Genomic DNA, 19,615 nt, shown 5'->3' with positions numbered 1-19,615 from the left:
GGGATGAACAGACGGAGCACGGAGGATTTTTCTGGCAGTGAAACTTCTCTATGATGTTGTCATAGTGGATACGTGTCCTTATAGGTTGGTCCAAACCCAAAGAATGTCCGTCCCTAAGGCCAACTATCGACTTCGTGTGATAAGGAGGTATCAGTGTCGGTTCACAAATCGTAACAAATGTACCACCCTGGCCTCCGATGTTGTCACTGGGGGAGGCTCTGCAATGTGGGGGCAGAGAGTACACCGGAAATCTCTGTACCTAAATTTTGCTGTAAACCTAAAACTACCCGAAAACAATAAAGCCTTTAAAAGATATCCTGGACCACATGCCGTAAGTGACGACAGAGCCAGTCGTCCCAACCCAGGACCCCCTGGTTTAAAGTCTGTATCTGGCTTTGGGGGATTTTGAGCTCTTCTCCTTTGAGGGGCCCAGGACTGGAGGATAAGTGTGAAGGGGTCCCAGGTTATCCAGAAGCAGTCGACCCCCCAGAGCTCCATCCGCGTCCTCCAGCTGCTGGGTGAGAACTGAGCGTGTCCCTGGGCCTGGCAGGAAACCCCAGCCTGCACATGTGTCTCCTCTGAGCTAATCTGCAGGTCACGTGAGGCCGTGGGAAGCCGCAGGCGGCTCAGGTGAGGCCCCAGCCCTGCGGTGGCCGCCGACCTTCCGTTTCCTTCCCCGCCCTCCGAAGGAGGTCAGCCCTGCCGAGTGTCGGGTCGGCCCTAGTGTGGAAGGACACAGACTCTGCAGAGCCTCAGGCTCCTGTCTGTGCAGTGGGGGAGGGTCGCACTTGTCCATCTGTTTTTTCACTTATTCACTGGCTGATTGAGTCACTGAACATCATTTAGTAAGCTTTTGCTCACCGCCTGGCGTGGAAGAGGCATGCTTAGCAGATCTAAAGCCCTGAGACTTCTTTGGTGGTCTAGTGGCTAAGACTCCACGCTCCCAATGTCAGGGGCCCGGGGTTCGAGCCCTGGTTGGGGAGCTAGCTCCCACATGTTGCGACGAAGATCAAAAATCCCATGTGTGGCAACTAAGACCCAGCACGGTCAAATAAATAAATAAATATAAATACTAAAAACAACCAAAGCCCTGTGGAAAGCTTAGCTGTCTGACGGGTGAGTCTTGCTATCTCCAACACTGCCCCTGTGGATCTGGGGCCCCTTCTGGAGTCTCCGACACATCCCACTTGGCCAAGAGGGGGTTTGGTGCTTTTGTGGGATGTGGAAACAGCCCAAGGACTCCGAGGGCTCTCTGAGCCTCTTCTGCATGGGGCAGACCCTTGGAGACACCTATCCAGTGACGGCAGACAGGGAGATGGAGGCCAGCAACGTGCAGTGACCTGCCCTGCATCGCACTATGTGCCAGGCTTGTAACGGCCCCCAAAGAGGTCCCCGTCCCAATCCCCAATCCCTGTGCAGGTATCGCCTTTCATGGCCAAAGGAATTTTGAAGATGTGATTCAGGAGCTTCAACTGGGGAGATGATTCTGGTTACCCAGTGGGCCTGATACCCTCCTAAGGATCCTATGAGAAGCAGGCAGGAGGGAGAAAGGGTGCTATGGCAACAGGCATAGAGAGATTAGAAGATGCTCCCCTATGGCTTTGAAGACAGAGGAAGGGGCCACCAGTCATGGCATGCAGGAGGCCTCTTAAAGGTAGAAGAAGTACAAGATGAATTCTTCCCTAGACTCTCCAGAAGGCATGTGGCCCCGCTGACTTCTGGCCTCCAGAACTATAACAGAATAAACTTGTATTTTAAGCCTGTGGCCGTCTGTAGCCGCGGGAAACTAGCCTAGGCAGTGAGACCAGGACTAGAAGCCAGGTTTCCTGAAGCTGAGTTTGGCTTTGGATCCCTGTCCTACGGGCTTCTGTCCAGGGACTCCTGGACGGGAGATTGGCTCAGTGCTTTAGGATTAATCTTCCTCTCATGAGGTGCTTGCAATGGTATATTATACACATAAGACTGTAGCTTGCCTGGCTCCTCTGTCCATGGGATTCTCCAGGCAAGAATACTGGAGTGGGTTGCCATTCCTTTCTCCCAACCAGGGGATCTTCCCAACCCAGGGCCCGAACCTGGGTCTCCTGCATTGCAGGTGGATTCTTTACCATCTCAGCCACCAGCGAAGCCCATTATACACATAAATACTATGGAAGAAACAAAACACCGTGAGTGTCCCCAGTTTTGAAGCCTCTGGTGCATTCAGGACTTTTCCTGAATGTTCAGGGGGCCATGCTCCATGCAACTCTCCTCTTTTTCTGGGGACCCCTCCCTCTCCAGAACAAACAGCCTGCCCTCCCACAGAACACACACTTGCACAGAACACCGACACCAGACAAAGCTCATCAAAAGCAGCTCGGTGATCACTGAACACGATGACGGTATGAACATCGGCCAGGCCACAAAATGACCAAACCTCTCCCTTCCCGGCTACAGGAGTGACTCCTGGAGCCAGGCTCCCCTCCCTGTGGAGAAGGTTTACCAAGATTCCTGATCACAGCACCATCCGCCCTTCCTAAGAAGGTCCAATCTGGGACGCAGACCCACCAATCACCCAGCACACGCCCAGTGCCCGGAAGTCCTTTCTTTCAGGCGCCCAAGGCTCCCAGGCATGTCCTCTCTCTAGGCGACAAGCGAGCCACTCACCCTGTTTTCCCACCAGGGTGTTCCTGGCCATCTTAAGGGGGGCTTTGGTAGTGGGGACTCTCTCCCTGGATCACCACGAGACAGCCCCCTTCTTCGACCCTCAGACTGAGAGAGACAGGGCAGGACAAGTTGTGAGACGTAGGAGCCGAGCTGAGGCTGTGATGATGGGGCCAGGCTGGCTAGGGGTGGTGACCCGGCCTGGGCAGTGGGTAGACTTGCCAGGTGGCCGGTGGGTGGGGGGCTCTGGCACAGAGCTGCAGCCTCCTGGCTCTGCACCCGCTGGTTCCAGCTCCAGCCCTGGAGGAGTGATCTGGTCCCAGCCCTGGCCCCAGCTGAAAGCCGGGCCTCCCTCTGCCTGGCTTCAGTCTCTCTGAAGACTTGGCCCGGCTCGCTGGCCACGGTCACAGAGGCCGAGTGTGGTTCAAGTCAAGGAGTGTTTTCCACATATCTCGTCCATGTTAGGTTCTGAGTTTGGGCCCGGATGCAGGGGGTAGCCCTGAGGACCTCTGAGGTGGGGGCAGGCGAACGAGACCTGGAAATCAATTCTGCCAGCTGGTGCCTGAGGATTGTAATACTGTTGATGTTGTTTAGTCACTAAGTCGTGTCTGACTCTTTGTGACCCCGTGGACTGCAGCACGCCAGGCTCCCCTGTCCTTCACCGTCTGACTCATGTTACCGAGTCCGTGATGCCATCCAACCATCTTATCCTTTGCCGCCTGCTTCTCCTTTTGCTCTCAATCTTTCTCAGGATCAGGGTCTTTTCCAATGAGTTAACTGTAACAATGGAAGTCCAGAAAGGGCTCTGGGAACTGGACGTAGGGTACCACCTCCTTCTGGGAGTTCAGTGAGAGCTTCCCAGCCCTGCCTTCCCACCCCTAGGGCAGAATCAGGCTTGGGACTCTGGGACCAACACACATCCCACAGGCTGGAACATCACACAGGCCTTGGCGCCTGCCTTTGAGGGTCTTGGGCTCAGTCCAGGCACTGAGGGCTCCTGAGAAGGTGGGCTCAGAGCACCCAGTCTGCCAGCCTTGTGGGCCAGACCCCTCCCTGTGGGAACAGCTCTGACCCACGAGTGCTGTCCCTCCCCCATGCGGATGGGGAGTGAGAAGGAAAACTTGGGGATGAAAGGGTCTGTGCTGAGGCCTTTCACAAGCAGCCAGCCCCCCATCTGCACCTCTCCCCCCAGCGCACACTCTAGGAAGCTGGCAGCTGGCCCCCCTCCCGCAGGCCGAGCACCCGGGGCCAGCGAGCAGCCTTAGTGCAGCCCGGCGGTCCTGCCAAGGATGTGTCTTCAATCGCTGCTTTCCGATTTGCCAGAGAGAATAAGTCTGGCTTCTGCAGGAAACCCAGACCCAATTTGAATTTGCCTTGAAAAAGCTCTGCAGAAACAATGTCTGTGGCCCTTTCCTCCCAGTTCAGCCTTCCTGGGACCGTGCCCCCACCCCCTAGTGCAGGGAAGAGCACAGGCCTCAGTTTGGGGGGTGTTGGGAGACGATGCCGGGCTTCAGGCGGATGGTCATGTTGCTGGCACACAGACAGGCTGGGACCTCTAGGACAATGTGGAGTGAAAGCGGTGACAGTAGATACCTTGTCTCTTTCCTGGCCTTTCGGGAAAAGCCTCAGTCTCCCCACTTCCCCTGTGACGTTAGCTGGAAGTTTTCTTGCAGTTTCTTTATTCGGTAGGTGAAGTTCCCTCCTATTACTATACTGCCAAGAATCAAAAAAATTCTTTTAAATCATGAAGGAGTTTGAGCACATGCTTTTGTGCATCAATTGAAATCATCCAATATTAAAAAATTTTTTTTACTGTTAATGATATGAATCATTGATTTTGACTGTTAAACCAACCTTGCATTTCTGGAAAAGAGCCTGCTTTGTCACAATTTATTATCATTTGTATATCTTGCTGGATTGATTTGCTAAAATTGTGTTGAGGATTTTGCATGTGTGTTCACGAGCGACCCTGGTCTGTAATTTTTTTTCTCCTTTTTCGATTGTGCCATCGGGCATGTGGGATCTCAGTTCCCTGACCAGGGATCGCATTGGGAGTGTAGAGTCTTAACCACTGGATCGCCTGGGAAGCCCCTGTCATTTTCTTATAAGGGCCTTGCCAAGTTCTGTTATCGTGATAATTCTAACTTGTTAAAATAAGGTGTTTTTTTTTTTTTTTTTTTTTTTTAAAGTATGAACGAGTGCAAGGGCTTCCCAGGAGGCTTAGTGGTCAAGGGCACACCTGCCTTTAGCTGCAGGAGATGCAGGTTCAATCCCTGGGTCGGGAAGGTCCCCTGGAGAAGGAAATGGCAACCCACTCCAGTATTTCTGCCTGGGAAAGCTCACGGACAGAGAAGCCTGGCGGGCTACAGTCCGTGGGGTTGCAAACAGTTGGACACGACTTAGTGACTAAATAACAACAAGAAGGGAGTGCGAAACCAAGAACAGGTCAGCAGACCGGTCTCGCGGCGTTACAGCGAGAGCGAAACCAGATGACGCACAGGGACGCCCTGCCCCGCGGCGGAGCTCAGCCAAGGTTTAGAATGAATGAACACATAGTTCCTGAATTGAGGGAGGAAGCCAGGCAGAGATACTTTTCTTACAGTTGAGCTAACAGGACCAGGGAGACCTGGGTAGGTGACACACAAAGGGTCAGAGCATGAGAAACCTAGGGCTTTGAGGCCGTGGACCTTTATCCCGTGTCCACTGTCTCAGGGCCCATGAGATGGCAGAGACTTGGGGAGTGGGCTGTGCTGAAGAGGAACGATCCTGACACTTGTGAAATGTTGAACCAGCAGGGAAGATTTTATCCAAGACCACTGCAACAGGGAAGAGAGAGTAGGCTGAACTCTGAATGCAACAGATGGCTGGGGACTTACAACCGAGGAGGGGGTAAGGGGGTTAGTGGATGGAAGCTCACTAAGAGACATCAAGGGTAGGGTGTTCCTGCTACAGCTGGGCTAGGCAGGCCCAGGACAGGGCCCAGAGGCGAGGCCTGTTGGGGAAAGTGGCTCAAAGCAGCCTGTCTCAAGGAGGCAGTCTTTGCAGGAGTCCTGTCTCCGCTGCCCGAGGAGCACCTCGCGCCCGAGGCCAGGGGCGGTGACCCTGAAGAGCCACCCTCAGCCCGAGGCCAGGGGCGGCAGCTGGGAGGAGCCACCCACGCCCAAGGCCAGGGCCGGCGGCCGAGAGGAGCATCCTGAGGAGCCGTGGCTGTGCAGGTGCAGGAGGGCCTAGAGGAGCTATCCCACGTAGAAGGTCAGGAACGGCGGCGGTAAGGAGATACCCCTCGTCCAAGGTAAGGAGCAGCAGCTGTGCTTTGCTGGAGCAGCCGTGAAGAGATACCCCCACGTCCAAGGTATGAGAAATCCAAGTAAGATGGTAGGTGTTGCAAGAGGGCATCAGAGGGCAGACACATGGAAACCATACTCACAGAAAACTAGTCAATCTAATCACACTAGGACCACAGCCTTGCCAAGCCATGCCTGCGGGGCAACCCAAGACGGGCGGGTCATGGTGGAGAGGTCTGACAGAGCGAGGTCCACTGGAGAAGGGAATGGCAAGCCACTTCAGTATTCTTGCCTTGAGAACCCCATGAACAGTATGAAAAGGCAAAATGATAGGATTCTGAAAGGGGAACTCCCCGGGTCATTAGGTGCCCAATATGCTACTGGAGATCAGTGGAGAAATAACTCCAGAAAGAATGAAGGGATGGAGCCAAAGCAAAAACAATACCCAGCTGTGGATGGGACTGGTGATAGAAGCAAGGTCCAATGCTGTAAAGAGCAATATTGCATAGGAACCTGGAATGCCAGGTCCATGAATCAAGGCAAATTGGAAGTGGTCAAACAGGAGATGGCAAGGGTGAACGTCGACATTCTAGGAATCAGTGAACTACAATGGACTGGAATGGGTGAATTTAACTCAGATGACCATTACATCTACTACTGTGGGCAGGAATCCCTCAGAAGAAATGGAGTAGCCATCATGGTCAACAAAAGAGTCCAAAATGCAGTACTTGGATGCAATCTCGAAAATGACAGAATGATCTCTGTTCGTCTCCAAGGCAAACCACTCAATATTACACTTATCCAAGTCTATGCCCCAACCAGTAAAGCTGAAGAAGCTGGAGTTGAATGGTTTTATGAAGACCTACAAGAACTTTTAGAAAGAACACCCAAAAAAGATGTCCTTTTCATTATAGGGGACTGGAATGCAAAAGTAGGAAGTCAAGAAACACCTGGAGTAATAGGCAAATTTGGCCTTGGAATGCGGAATGAAGCAGGGCAAAGGCTAATAGAGTTTTGCCAAGAGAATGCACTGGTCATAGCAAACACCCTCTTCCAACAACACAAAAGAAGACTCTACACATGGACATCACCAGATGGTCAACACCGAAATCAGATTGATTATATTCTCTGCAGCCAAAGATGGAGAAGCTCTATACAGTCAACAAAAACAAGACCAGGAGCTGACTGTGGCTCAGATCAGGAACTCTTTATTACCAAATTCAGACTTAAAATGAAGAAAGTAGGAAAACCGCTAGACCATTCAGGTATGACCTAAATCAAATCCCTTATGATTATACAGTGGAAGCGAGAAATAGATTTAAGGGCCTAGATCTGATAGATAGAGTGCCTGACGAACTCTGGAATGAGATTCGTGACATTGTACAGGAGACAGGGAGCAAGAGCATCCCCATGGAAAAGAAATGCAAAAAAGGAAAATGGCTGTCTGGGGAGGCCTTACAAATAGCTGTGAAAAGAAGAGAGGTGAAAAGCAAAGGAGAAAAGGAAAGATATAAGCATCTGAATGCAGAGTTCCAAAGAATAGCAAGAAGGGATAAGAAAGCCTTCTTCAGTGATCAGTGCAAAAAAATAGAGGAAAACAACAGAATGGGAAAGACTAGAGATCTCTTCAAGAAAATTAGAGATACCAAGGGAACATTTCATGCAAAAATGGGCTCGATAAAGGACAGAAATGGTCTGGACCTAACAGAAGCAGAAGATATTAAGAAGAGGTGGCAAGAATACACGGAAGACTTGTACAAAAAAGGTCTTCACGACCCAGATAATCATGATGATGTGATCACTAATCTAGAGCCAGGCATCTTGGAAAGTGAAGTCAAGTGGGCCTTAGAAAGCATCACTACAAACAAAGCTAGTGGAGGTGATGGAATTCCAGTTGAGCTGTTTCAAATCCTGAGAAATGATGCTGTGAAAGTGCTGCACTCAATATGCCAGCAAATTTGGAAAACTCAGCAGTGGCCACAGGACTGGAAAAGAGTTTTCATTCCAATCCCAAAGAAAGGCAATGCCAAAGAATGCTCAAACTACCACACAATTGCACTCATCTCACATGCTAGTAAAGTAATGCTCAAAATTCTCCAAGCCAGGCTTCAGCAATACGTGAACCATGAACTCCCTGATGTTCAAGCTGGTTTTAGAAAAAGCAGAGGAACCAGAGATCAAATTGCGGACATCTGCTGGATCATGGAAAAAGCAAGAGAGTTCCAGAAAAACATCTATTTCTGCTTTATTGACTATGCCAAAGCCTTTGACTGTGTGGATCACAATAAACTGTGGAAAATTCTTCAAGAGATGGGAATACCAGACCACCTGACCTGCCTCTTGAGAAATCTGTATGCAGGTCAGGAAGCAACAGTTAGAACTGGACATGGAACAACAGACTGGTTCCAAATAGGGAAAGGAGTACGTCAAGGCTGTATATTGTCACCCTGCTTATTTAACTTCTATGCAGAGTACATCATGAGAAACGCTGGACTGGAAGAAACACAAGCTGGAATCAAGATTGCCGGGAGAAATATCAATCACCTCAGATATGCAGATGACACCACCCTTATGGCAGAAAGTGAAGAGGAGCTAAAAAGCCTCTTGGTGAAGGTGAAAGAGGAGAGTGAAAAAGTTGGCTTAAAACTCAACATTCAGAAAATGAAGATCATGGCATCCGGTCCCATCACTTCATGGGAAATAGATAGGGAAACAGTGGAAACAGTGTCAGACTTTATTTTTGGGGGCTCCAAAATCACTGCAGATGGTGACTGCAGCCATGAAATTAAAAGACGCTTACTCCTTGGAAGAAAAGTTATGACCAACCTAGATAGCATATTCAAAAGCAGAAACATTACTTTGCCGACTAAGGTCCGTCTAATCAAGGCTATAGTTTTTCCTGTGGTCATGTATGGATGTGAGAGTTGGACTGTGAAGAAGGCTGAGGGCTGAAGAATTGATGCTTTTGGACTGTGGTGTTGGAGAAGACTCTTGAGAGTCCCTTGGACTGCAAGGAGATGCAACCAGTCCATTCTGAAGTAGATCAACCCTGGGATTTCTTTGGAAGGAATGATGCTAAAGCTGAAACTCCAGTACTTTGGCCACCTCATGAGAAGAGTTGACTCATTGGAGAAGACTCTGATCCTGGGAGGGATTGAGGGCAGGAGGAGAAGGGGACGACAGAGGATGAGATGGCTGGATGGCATCACAGACTCGATGGGTGTGAGTCTGAGTGAACTCCAGGAGTTGGTGATGGACAGGGAGGCCTGGCGTGCTGTGATTCATGGGGTCGCAAAGAGTCAGGCACGACTGAGCGACTGAACTGAACTGAACTGTCTTCGCTGCAGAGATAAACCGGGATAGTGGGAAGCCTGGGCTGGGTGCCTGAGGAGGAGCCCGGAGCGACGTCCGGAGGTGCCCTGTAGGTGCAGGCTCCTGGGGCTGGAGCCCAAGGGGCTTTTCTGAGATGCCCACAGTGGATGCAGAGGCGCTTGTTCTTTTTCAAGGTGGGTAACAATTCCTTTAGGCAGACCCAGCTGGCAGCACTTCTAAAGCTTTATTCACCTTATTTTCAGTTATTGTATCTAACGTAATTATATTTTAACCCCACTCCAGTACTCTTGCCTGGAAAGTCCCATGGATGGAGGAGCCTGGTAGGCTGCGGTCTGTGGGGTCGCTAGGAGTCGGACACGACTGAGCGACTTCATTTTCACTTTTCCTTTCATGCATTGGAGAAGGAAATGGCAACCCACTCCAGTGTTCTTGCCTGGAGAATCCCAGGGACGGGGGAGCGTGGTGGGCTGCCGTCTATGGGGTCGCACAGAGTCGGACACGACTGAAGCAACTTAGCAGTAGGAGCAGCAGCAGGGGTTTACATGTTCCTTTTCTAATTCAAATAGCATAGTCTTCTTATTTAGCACTTGCAGGACCTTATGGGGTTTTAGGTGGGCAGCGATTCCCTCCAGGAAACTTCCTTTTCTGCCTCTGTTTTCATCTGGCTCCACTGTCCTCCTGGCCCAGCTCCAGGCAATGGACACATGGTCTCCTGGAGAAGGGAAGGGTGAACCCAGAAGCTTTACTGGGCATCTGTTCCTGGGCTGCTGGAGGCCTTGCACGTTCCCTGTGCCCGGTCTGTCTGCTGGCACGTGTCCTTCAGCTCCTGGCAGTCCCCTCTCACACTTGCCTGCTTATCTGCTGAGAAAGCTCAGGCAGTGTGGTCCTGTCCAGAAGGAGTTGGAGACTCGAGGGCATCGTTTCTCCTCTTCCAGTCCTCCTGGGGGTGGCCTGGGGCAAGTCACTCACCTCTTAAGGCGGGGGTCCCCCTAGTGTGGGATGGGAAGGGCCTGGGAGGATTGGGGGAACCCAAAACCCAGGGCAGAGATGCCCACTGAACCACCCAGACTCAGCCTGCAGGGGGCTGCATGTTGGGGACCCCCATGTCCTCCCGTGTGCTCAGCAGCTGGAGAGGTGGACTCAGATGGGAAGGTCCTCGTAGATACCAGCAGAAGCCATTCAGGAGAATTCTGAGAGGGGAATGCAGGAACTTCCCTGATGGTCCACTGGCTGAGACTCTGAGCTCCCAATGTAGGGGACAAGGTTCGATCCCAGGTCAGGGAACTAGATCCCACATGCCGCAACTAAGACTCAGCACAGCCAAATAAATAAATAAAATGCATTTTAAAAAAAGACGGGGTGGAGGGAAAATTCCCTGGCAGTCCAGGGGTTAGGACTCCATGCTTCCTCTGCAGGGGGCATAGGTTTTATCTCTGGTCAGGGAACTAAGATCCTGCATGCCTCGTGGTGTGGCCAGAATAATAGTTAAATACAAGAGGGGAGTGCAGCTTGAGTTCTGGGCCCCCGACTATTTGTATGGGCAGGGAGAGGGGCTGGCCCCTCCGAGCCAGTCCTGGGAGTCAGGCTTGGAGTCTCAGGAATCTGGAGGGGAGTTAGTGGTGCTGTGGTGGGGTCGTGGGAGTAGCTTCAGGGGTCCGAGGCTGCGAGAATGGTGGGGGGTGTGGTTCTGCTTACCGAGGCCCTCACCCTGGGCCGCCTGTGCCAGGACTGGGCCCCGGGGAGGGCTCTGCTGTGGCCTCCTGTCCTGGGATGGGAGCCTTGTCTGCCTCTTGGTCACCCCCCGAAACCCCCAGATGGAGTGAAGCCCTGGATGTGAGGTTGGGCCTTGAGTGCCAACAGCAGGCTCGTCCACCTCAGAGGGCCTCTGGGGGCGTGTGGGGACCCCGGGAGCTCAGGATGCCCTCCGAGGACCTGCCAGGGGGCTGAGAGGTGTACCCTAGAGAAGAGAGTAGCATGGGGTGGGCCAAACGAGGAAGCAGGGTCAGCTCAGCGGAGAACTGTGGTCCTCGAAGTCTGCGGCGCCAATACCGGGGACATGATTAGAAGTGTAGACTCTCAGGAACCGCTGAATCTGGCTTTCTGAATCCGAAGAGTCCAGCGGGGCCACTGGCTGGGAGGTAACAGGTCCTGCCTCCAGGCACACTTGGAGTCTGCTGTCCCTGGGCTGAAGGGTAAGCTGATGATTCTTACACAGATGTTAAATGAACATGTACCTGTGACTGTATTTGTTTCATCAGTTTGTGAGGGGATCAGTTGTTCAGTTGCTAAATCCTGACACTAAGTTGGACACTGAGTCGTGCCCGACTGTTTGTGACCCCTTGGACCGCAGCCCTCCCTTGGATGCCAGACTTCACTGTCTTCCTCTATCTCCTGGAGTTTGCTCAGATTCACGTCCACTGAGTCAGTGATGTTATCTAACCATCAGTAAGATGTTACAAAATCAGTTCAGAGGAACAGCCAAGAGCAGACATGTGTAAGCAATCCGGAAGGCGGAATTGAATTTGCTAATAGATGCAAAGCTGGCTGCTTCCCTAGGGTAGGGGATCCAGTGTCCCTCCACCTCGTGAAATTCATTTGCATCTTTATGGATAAGAATCTTTGTTTTACTGTCAGTTTTCTACAGCTTACAGAGTTGTGGACTTGCTCGAAGGCCAGGAAAGATGCAGACACTTACGGGTCCACTGATGTGCCAGAATATGCTGCGTTATCTCTTGAAAGGGCGTCTAGTGACTCCCCCCTCCCTTCCTTCCTTCCCTCACCCTTCGCCCACCCCACTCACCCGCAGCTTACCTGCGCGCCTACTTTCTGGCTGTAGATCTGCCCCTCTGAGCCTCTGGCTCCTTGTGTGTAAAATGGGCAGACATCCCCTGTCCTGGGGATTAACCCAGATTCCGGGAGAGCCTTTGGCGCAGGGCATCTGGCCCCTGGTGGGGGCCCCACGCCTGTGGGATGAGCGGGTGGGCGGGCTGAGTGGTGGCAGCGGTCCCTGGGGCCGGCACAACCTCACACACACATACACACACACACACACACACACACACACTCACATACTGTGCTGCACCTGCCAGTCTGCGGAGGAAGAGGGGTGAGGTCCCTGCCTCCCCACCGACGAGGTGGCCACCTGTCAGCAGGACGTTTTGGGTAACACTTTGGCCCGATAGCGCTCGAGACTACACTGGGGAGCTGGAGAGAAGAGGTGCGGATGGGAGGGGCGGGTGTTACAGATGCGGCTGAGTTTTCCATGGTCAGGGGGAGAAAGGGGGAGGAGGTGGCGGAACGATGCTGTTAATAGGGCACTTTTGTCCCCAGGGCAGAGGCGTGAGCCCTGCCCAACTCACCCGGGGCCCCAGCAACGTCCACGCCTCCTGTCTTCTGCTCTGAACTCTCTTTGATCAGCGGAAACCGGGGACGAACTCGGGAGGCTGTGCTCAGGGCTAGAGTTCAGGGAACTGACTAACGTTGCTTCTGACTCACTCTTGGCCTTGGGCGAGCTTCTGCCCTTCTCTGAGCTGCCAGTTAAGCGGGCTGGGCCCAGACATTCCAGCTTTAAAAATGTTGAAATCCACAGAAGCTTTTCTTGAAACAGTCTTTGGTAGAAATCCTGTATGTAGCAATGATACGATAAAAGCTTAAACATTTTTTTTTTATCAGGTGGCGAAAATTTTCCTTTATGAAGATGGGAAAAATGCTATGGTGAACCAACTGGGGCAGAGATGAGACACCCGCCCCGCCTACCCCCATCCCAAGTGCAAGAAAAGATGGGTGGGTCTTAAGTTCTGATGAACAAAAGCACCATGGGACTTAGACATGACCTTCTTTGGGCTCCCTGTGGTTCTGTGTGTATTGTGAACAAGACACCACTGTCCTTGTTTTCCTGACCATCTCTTCAAGGCTTTTGGGTAGTAATGTATTAGTTCCCCTGGTTCCTGTAATAAAAGAGCACAAACCAGTGGATTAAAAACGACAAAAATGTATTCTCTCACCGTTCTGGAAGCCTTAAGCCCGAAATCAAGGTGTCAAGAGGGCCGTACTCGTTCCAAAAGTTTTAGGAAAGAATCCTCCGGGTCTCTTCCAGCTTCTGGTGATGGCTGGCCACCTTGGCTTGTGGCAGAAGGCCACCAGTCCCTGCCTCCGTCTTCCCTCTGGGTGCCCGTGTCCAGGCTTCCTTCTTTTTACTAGGACACCAGTCATGGTGGATTAAGGACGCATCCCTGGGGGCTCAGACTGTAAAGACTCCGCCTGCCAATGCAGGAGGCCTGGGTTCGACCCTAGTGTCAGGAAGATCCCCTGGAGAAGGGAATGGCAACCCACTCCAGTGTTCTTGCCTGGAGAATCCCATGGACAGAGAAACCTGGCGGGCTACAGTCCATGGGGTCGCCGAGAGTAGGACACGACTGAGCAACTGACACTTTCACTTTACCAGTCGAGGAGGATCTCATCATAACTTGATTAAGTCTGCAAAGACTATATTTCCAAATAAGACCATTACCATGTTCGCAGGTTCCCAGTGGAAGTGAATTTTGGAAGGATGCCATGGAAATAGCGTAAGTGGACAGTCTGGAAATACAGAGCCCCTTTGTCCTTCCAGAGTAAAGCCAGGCATACCTACTGCCCCCTCCAATCCCCAGGAAAGACTCAGCTTCCCGGAGGCTGGGGCTCCTCTCCTAGAAAACCACCACAGAGCACGCAGGCGCCCTCTGGCCCTCTGCGGGGCTCGGAGCTTCGGGAACTGGCCCACGACGATGCCGACACTTGGCTCCTGCTGCTGCTGTGAGCCGCAGACCATCCTTTGTTCCTGCTCCAGGCATTTTGTGTCTTTGCCAGCATCCGTGGAACCCTGGCAGCTCCCACTTGTGAGCTTGCAGGTAGGGCACATCTCCGACCGTCCCAGGTCCTGACGGGGTGGAACCTCTGGCTGAGTGAATGACTCCACGTAACACAGAGGAGGGGAGTGTGCAAACACTGTGGTGAGAATCAAGGAGGAGAGCAGAGGATGCCCGGGTGCAGATCTGCCCAGGAGAGCCTGCGGGACTGGATGCCCAAGGAGGAATCCCGGTAGCTGAGCAGCGGGCAATGCAGAGGCCCTGCTGGGAGCCCCCCAAGTCTCAGGCAAGCTCTCACTCTCACTACTGCCCTGTGCGGGTAGGTGGGGTGGGGTGGGGACAAGGAGGGGAGGTGGGAAGCCTGAGAAGGCACTGCAATTGTACTTCCAGGTGGGTGTGGGTATGGGGTGAACCCCCAAAGTCTGGAGGGCCCAGGAAGAGCTGGCCTCTGCTTACAGGTGACCTGGCTTTGAGGAGCTGTTTTGCTACAAGGTGGGCCCAATACCTGTCCCCTCCCTCCACCTTTGGGACCTCCAGAGCTCCGTGATTTGGACCCAGTGGCTTTTGTCTGATCCTGATGTTTTGGGTTTTGAGCAAAAGAAATCTCCTGGGGGCAGGAATGATGGCTGCTGTGGCACCAGCCCTTGCCCCAAGCCTCCCACTCACTTCCTTACTAAGCCAATATAGTTGTTGAGCCTGTCCCAGACCAGTTCAGTTCATCTCAGTCGCTCAGTCGTGTCCGACTCTTTATGACCCCGTGAACTGCAGCACCCCAGGCCTCCCTGTCCATCACCAACTCCCAGAGTTCACCCAAACCCATGTCCATCGAGTTGGTGATGCCATCCAACCATCTCATCCTCTGTCGTCCCCCTCTCCTCCTGCCTTCAATCTTTCCCAGCATCAGGGTCTTTTCAAATGAGTCAGCTCTTTGCATCAGTTGGCCAAAGTATTGGAGTTTCAGCTTCAGCATCAGTTCTTCCAATGAACACCCAGGACTGATCTCCTTTAGGATGGACTGGTTGGATCTCCTTGCAATCCAAGGGACTCTCAAGAGTCTTCTCCAACACCACAGTTCAAAAGCATCAATTCTTCGGCGCTCAGCCTTCTTCACAGTCCAACTCGCACATCCATACATGACCACAGGAAAGATCATAGCCTTGGCTAGACGGAGCTTTGCTGGCAAAGTAATGTCTCTGCTTTTTAATATACTATCTAGGTTGGTCATAACTTTCCTTCCAAGGAGTAAGTGTCTTTTAATTTCATGGCTGCAATCACCATCTGCAGTGATTTTGGAGCCCCCCAAAATAAAGTCAGCCGCTGTTCCAGTTTCCCCATCTATTTCCCATGAAGTGATGGGACCAGATGCCGTGATATTAGTTTTCCAAATGTTGAGCTTTAAGCCAGCTTTTTCACTCTCCTCTTTCACTTTCATCAAGAGGCTCTTTAGTTCTTCTTCACTTTCTGCCATAAGAGTGATGTCATCTGCATATCTGAGGTGATTGATATTTCTCCTGGAAATCTTGATTCCAGCTTGTGCTTCCTCCAGCCCAGCATTTCTCATGATATACTCTGTATATAAGTTAAATAAGCAGGGTGACAATATACAGCCTTGACGTACTCCTTTTCCTATTTGGAACCAGTCTGTTGTTCCATGTCCAGTTCTAACTGTTGCTTTCTGACCTGCATATAGGTTTCTCAAGAGGCGGGTCAGGTGGTCTGGTATTCCCATCTCTTGAAGAATTTTCCACAGTTTATTGTGATCCACACAGTCAAAGGCTTTGGCATAGCCAATAAAGCAGAAATAGATATTAAAAAAAAAAAGAAATAGATATTTTTCTGGAACTCTCTTGCTTTTTCGATGATCCAGTGGATGTTGGCAATTTGATCTCTGGTTCCTCTGTCTTTTCTGAAACCAACTTGAACATCTGGAAGTTATTGGGTGTGAAACAATTTGACAGACATTTAATGCAGAAGATGAAAAACCAATGCCAGGAGGGGGCATGGCTAAGTGCAAAGAGCCAGGGCCTCACAGTAGAAGCTGTGGATTCTAATTCTGCCTCGGTTGCCTCATCTTTGAAATGGGAATGAAATGAGTACCTGGCTCACGTCCAGGTCAGCAAGATATAGACGGTGGCCCCTCAGGGCCCTTCCACTCATAGGATGGTGGTGAGGAGGACATCAGTTAATCAAGGTAAAGCAGCTTGTGCTCAAGCCTCCCATCCCCTGCGACCCTCAAGACCTGAAGGTCAATCCCCTTCACCCCATCCCCCTGCCCCAGGCAGCAGGGCACATGGGGACAAGCAGACAGTGTCTAGCTCCCAGAGGAGACATGGGAGAAGGTGAGCCCATCATCGGGAAGGGGGTGTCTGTGCCCAGGGCCTCTGCCAAGCCCTGCTCCCCGAGGGCCCAGGACCACATCCCTGGGCGGTGGGAGGGGGTAGGGATGGATGACGGAGCCAGGAGACCTCGGCTGTGGGCTTCTCAGGGTTGAGATGACAGCACCTGGATCTGGGGCGCTGACCTGAGGTCTCTGGGATGCTGTGTCTGGGCTTTCTCTGAGCCAGCGCTTGAACCTGGCCCCTCGGCAGTGAAAGGGCAGAGTCCGAACCACTGGACCGCCAGGGAAGTCGTTTTCTTTAAAAGCTGGCCTTGGTATTTCTGGGGGTGGGGGGGGAGGGCTCATCAATTTGCGTCCTGTGCCCCATCTCTGATTAGAAATCTTCCTCTCGTCCTCCAGGACTGGTCACTTCGGGGAGGTGCCCGCAGCCTCTGTGTCCACCAGCTGTCACCTCGTCGTGGCCACTGGGTTGAAGCAGGTCAAGAAGGGGGCAGAGACTGACCAGCGAGGCCTGTCAGGCCCCTGGAGCAGGGTCCACGCCCTGGCTTCCGTGGCGGGTGGGCTGCGGAGGTGACCGCACCCCCAGCCCTGCCAGCTTCCCACAGCTGCTTCCTTCCCGGGCCGCCTACAGGAACCCTGCCCTCCCGGGTGCCCCCAGGACAGGTGTGGACGCGCTCCTCTGGCTGACCCTGCCCCAGGGGCTCAGGGCCTTTGTGGACCGCCCTGAGGGAAGCCTGGAAGCAGAAACATCCCGCCTCCCTGTCCCCAGCTCATAGAGTTCTCACCGTGCGACTCTCCCAGCGCAGTTTGTAATCTACAGTAAGTGCTCAGGAAACAGATTTTCTGAATGTGATGACCTGGTCCGGGGCCCATTTCTCTTCCAGAGCCTGATGGTCGCCTGGCGAGAGGTCACTTTGTCTGACATTTTTCTACATCCCCAGCCCCAGGGCAGCCCCAGTGCTGAGGACATGAGGCAAACAGGGCCAGTGGGTGAGCAGATGAGTGGCTGGGGCTTCTCTGAGATGGGCCCCCGGCTCTGCTGGGGGCTGGGGGAGCTCTCGGCCTCCTGGAACTGGCTGCGGGGCTCCGGCCCTGGCCTCCTTCCATCTGGAAGCAGAGCTGGGTATCCCCCAGTGGGGGGCCCTGGGCCTCCGAAGTGGGGAGAGGTTCTGAGACCCATAGATCCTGACAAACCCCATCTGTCCTCAGCCTCCAAGCCGCGCGGCTGCCAGAAGGGACATGCAATTTAAAAAAGGTTTCTCTTGTTAAGTGGAAACTTCTGCCAGGCACAGAGAAATAAATGATGTTAATGAAGTCCAGGAGCCCGGTGCGTTTGATCTGCTGCTGTTCTGGGAGGAGGCAGGAGGGGCTTTAGACCGGGGAACAGTGCATCCCCCCAAAGGCGGGCCTGCAAGGCGCCAGGCTGACAGGCAATGCTGCGGTGGCCAGTCAGGGCCGTGTCCTCCGTGGTCCTCCCAGTGCCCTTGTTTATGGTTTAGGAAGCCAGAGCTGTAGATCTGGCTCTATGGACTTCTTAGAACAGGCAGCACCCACCCGCAGGCCCCTAGGCACCCCCTGACACTGACCCCACAGGCCAGGAGGAGACGGTGCCCAGGGTGCCGGTGTCGTGGGCAGAGAAACACACGCTCATCCTCCTGGGCTGTCCGAGGAATGGCTCTCAGGCCGGGGGACCTCCTTCCTGTTTCGAGTCGACAGCATCACAGGTGATAACACGTGTGTGTATGAGGGATGCTGACAGGGGAAGTGTGGTACTTCTGGGGAGAATGTTCTTGTTTAGTCGCTAGGTCGTGTCCGACTCTTTGCGACCCCATGGACTGCAGCACGCCAGGCTTTCCTGTCCATCACCATCTCCTGGAGCTCGCCCAAGTTCAGGCCCACTGAATCAGTGATGCTACCCAACAATGTTATCCTCTACTGCCCCCTTCTCCTTTTGCCTTCAGTCTTTCCCAGCATCAGGGTCTCTTCCAAAGAGTCAGCTCTTCGCATCAGGTGACCCAAGTACTGGAGCTTCAGCTTCCGCATCAGTCCTTCCCATGAGTATTCAGGAGAGAATGTAACCGGCTACAGTCTTGTTGGAGGCCTGTTTTGTTGTCTGTTTCAGGGAGTGAGCTGACTCAATAATTCCACTTCTGGAAACCCACGCTAAGGAAATATTCTGAAACTTAGGAAAAGCTTCACCCTGTTCATCAGAGGAGAAGACAGGCGCCATGTCAAAGCCCAGCAAAATGAATCATGAGGTGACTACACATCCCTTCTCTGGAATATGACGCATCCACTAGAATCTGGTTTGCAGTGTTTAAAGACACGGAAAAGTGCTTATGTGATCATAGTAAATTAAAACCCACTCAGATTCAAAATATTGTATGGGACGTCACTGAGGGTGCGCAAGCAATGCAGAGATGGAGAAAAGACCTCAGCGCAGCACGTCCTGTTGCTCTCCGTGGTGGGCTTTGGGTCCTGACAATGTGGGAAGTTTCTGTTCTTGCTAGTTTTCCAACTTAGCATGTTCCCATCGTCTGGTAAGTAATGTGTATTATTTTTGGACTTCCTTAGTGGAGAAGGCAATGGCAATCCACTCCAGTACTCTTGCCTGGAAAATCCCATGGACGGGGGAGCCTGGTAGGCTGCAGTCCGTGGGGTCGTGAAGAGTCAGACACGACTGAGCGATTTCACTTTCAATTTTCACTTTTCACTTTCATGCATTGGAGAAGGCAATGGGAACCCACTCCAGTGTTCTTGCCTGGAGAATCCCAGGGATGGGGGAGCCTGGTGGGCTGCCGTCCATGGGGTTGCACAGAGTCGGACACGACTGAAGTGACTTAGCAGTAGCAGCAGCAGTAGTCCAGTGGTTAAGAATCTGTACTTTCCCTGCAGGGGGGGCTAGTTTGGTTCTTGGTCAGGGAACTAAGATTCCGCATGCCCTGCGTTGCGTGCATGCGTCTGCATGCTTTGTGACCTAAAAAAAAAAAAAAAAAAGAGAGAGAGAGAGAGAGAGAGAGAGAACGAAATGGGTATTATCTTGATTGTGGGAGACCACATACGTGCAATAACTCAGTGGACCAGGGCAGTGACACCGCTGATTAAAGAAGCACCTGTTTTTGCGTCCTATCCAAAGTAACTCTGAAGCAGGCTGTCTACTGTGGTCTCTCGGCAAA

This window comes from Capricornis sumatraensis, chromosome 4 (genome assembly GCF_032405125.1).
Source record: "Capricornis sumatraensis isolate serow.1 chromosome 4, serow.2, whole genome shotgun sequence".
Lineage (NCBI taxonomy): Eukaryota > Metazoa > Chordata > Mammalia > Artiodactyla > Bovidae > Capricornis > Capricornis sumatraensis.
The sequence above is the reverse complement of the archived record's forward strand: the minus strand, read 5'-3'. Positions refer to the sequence as shown.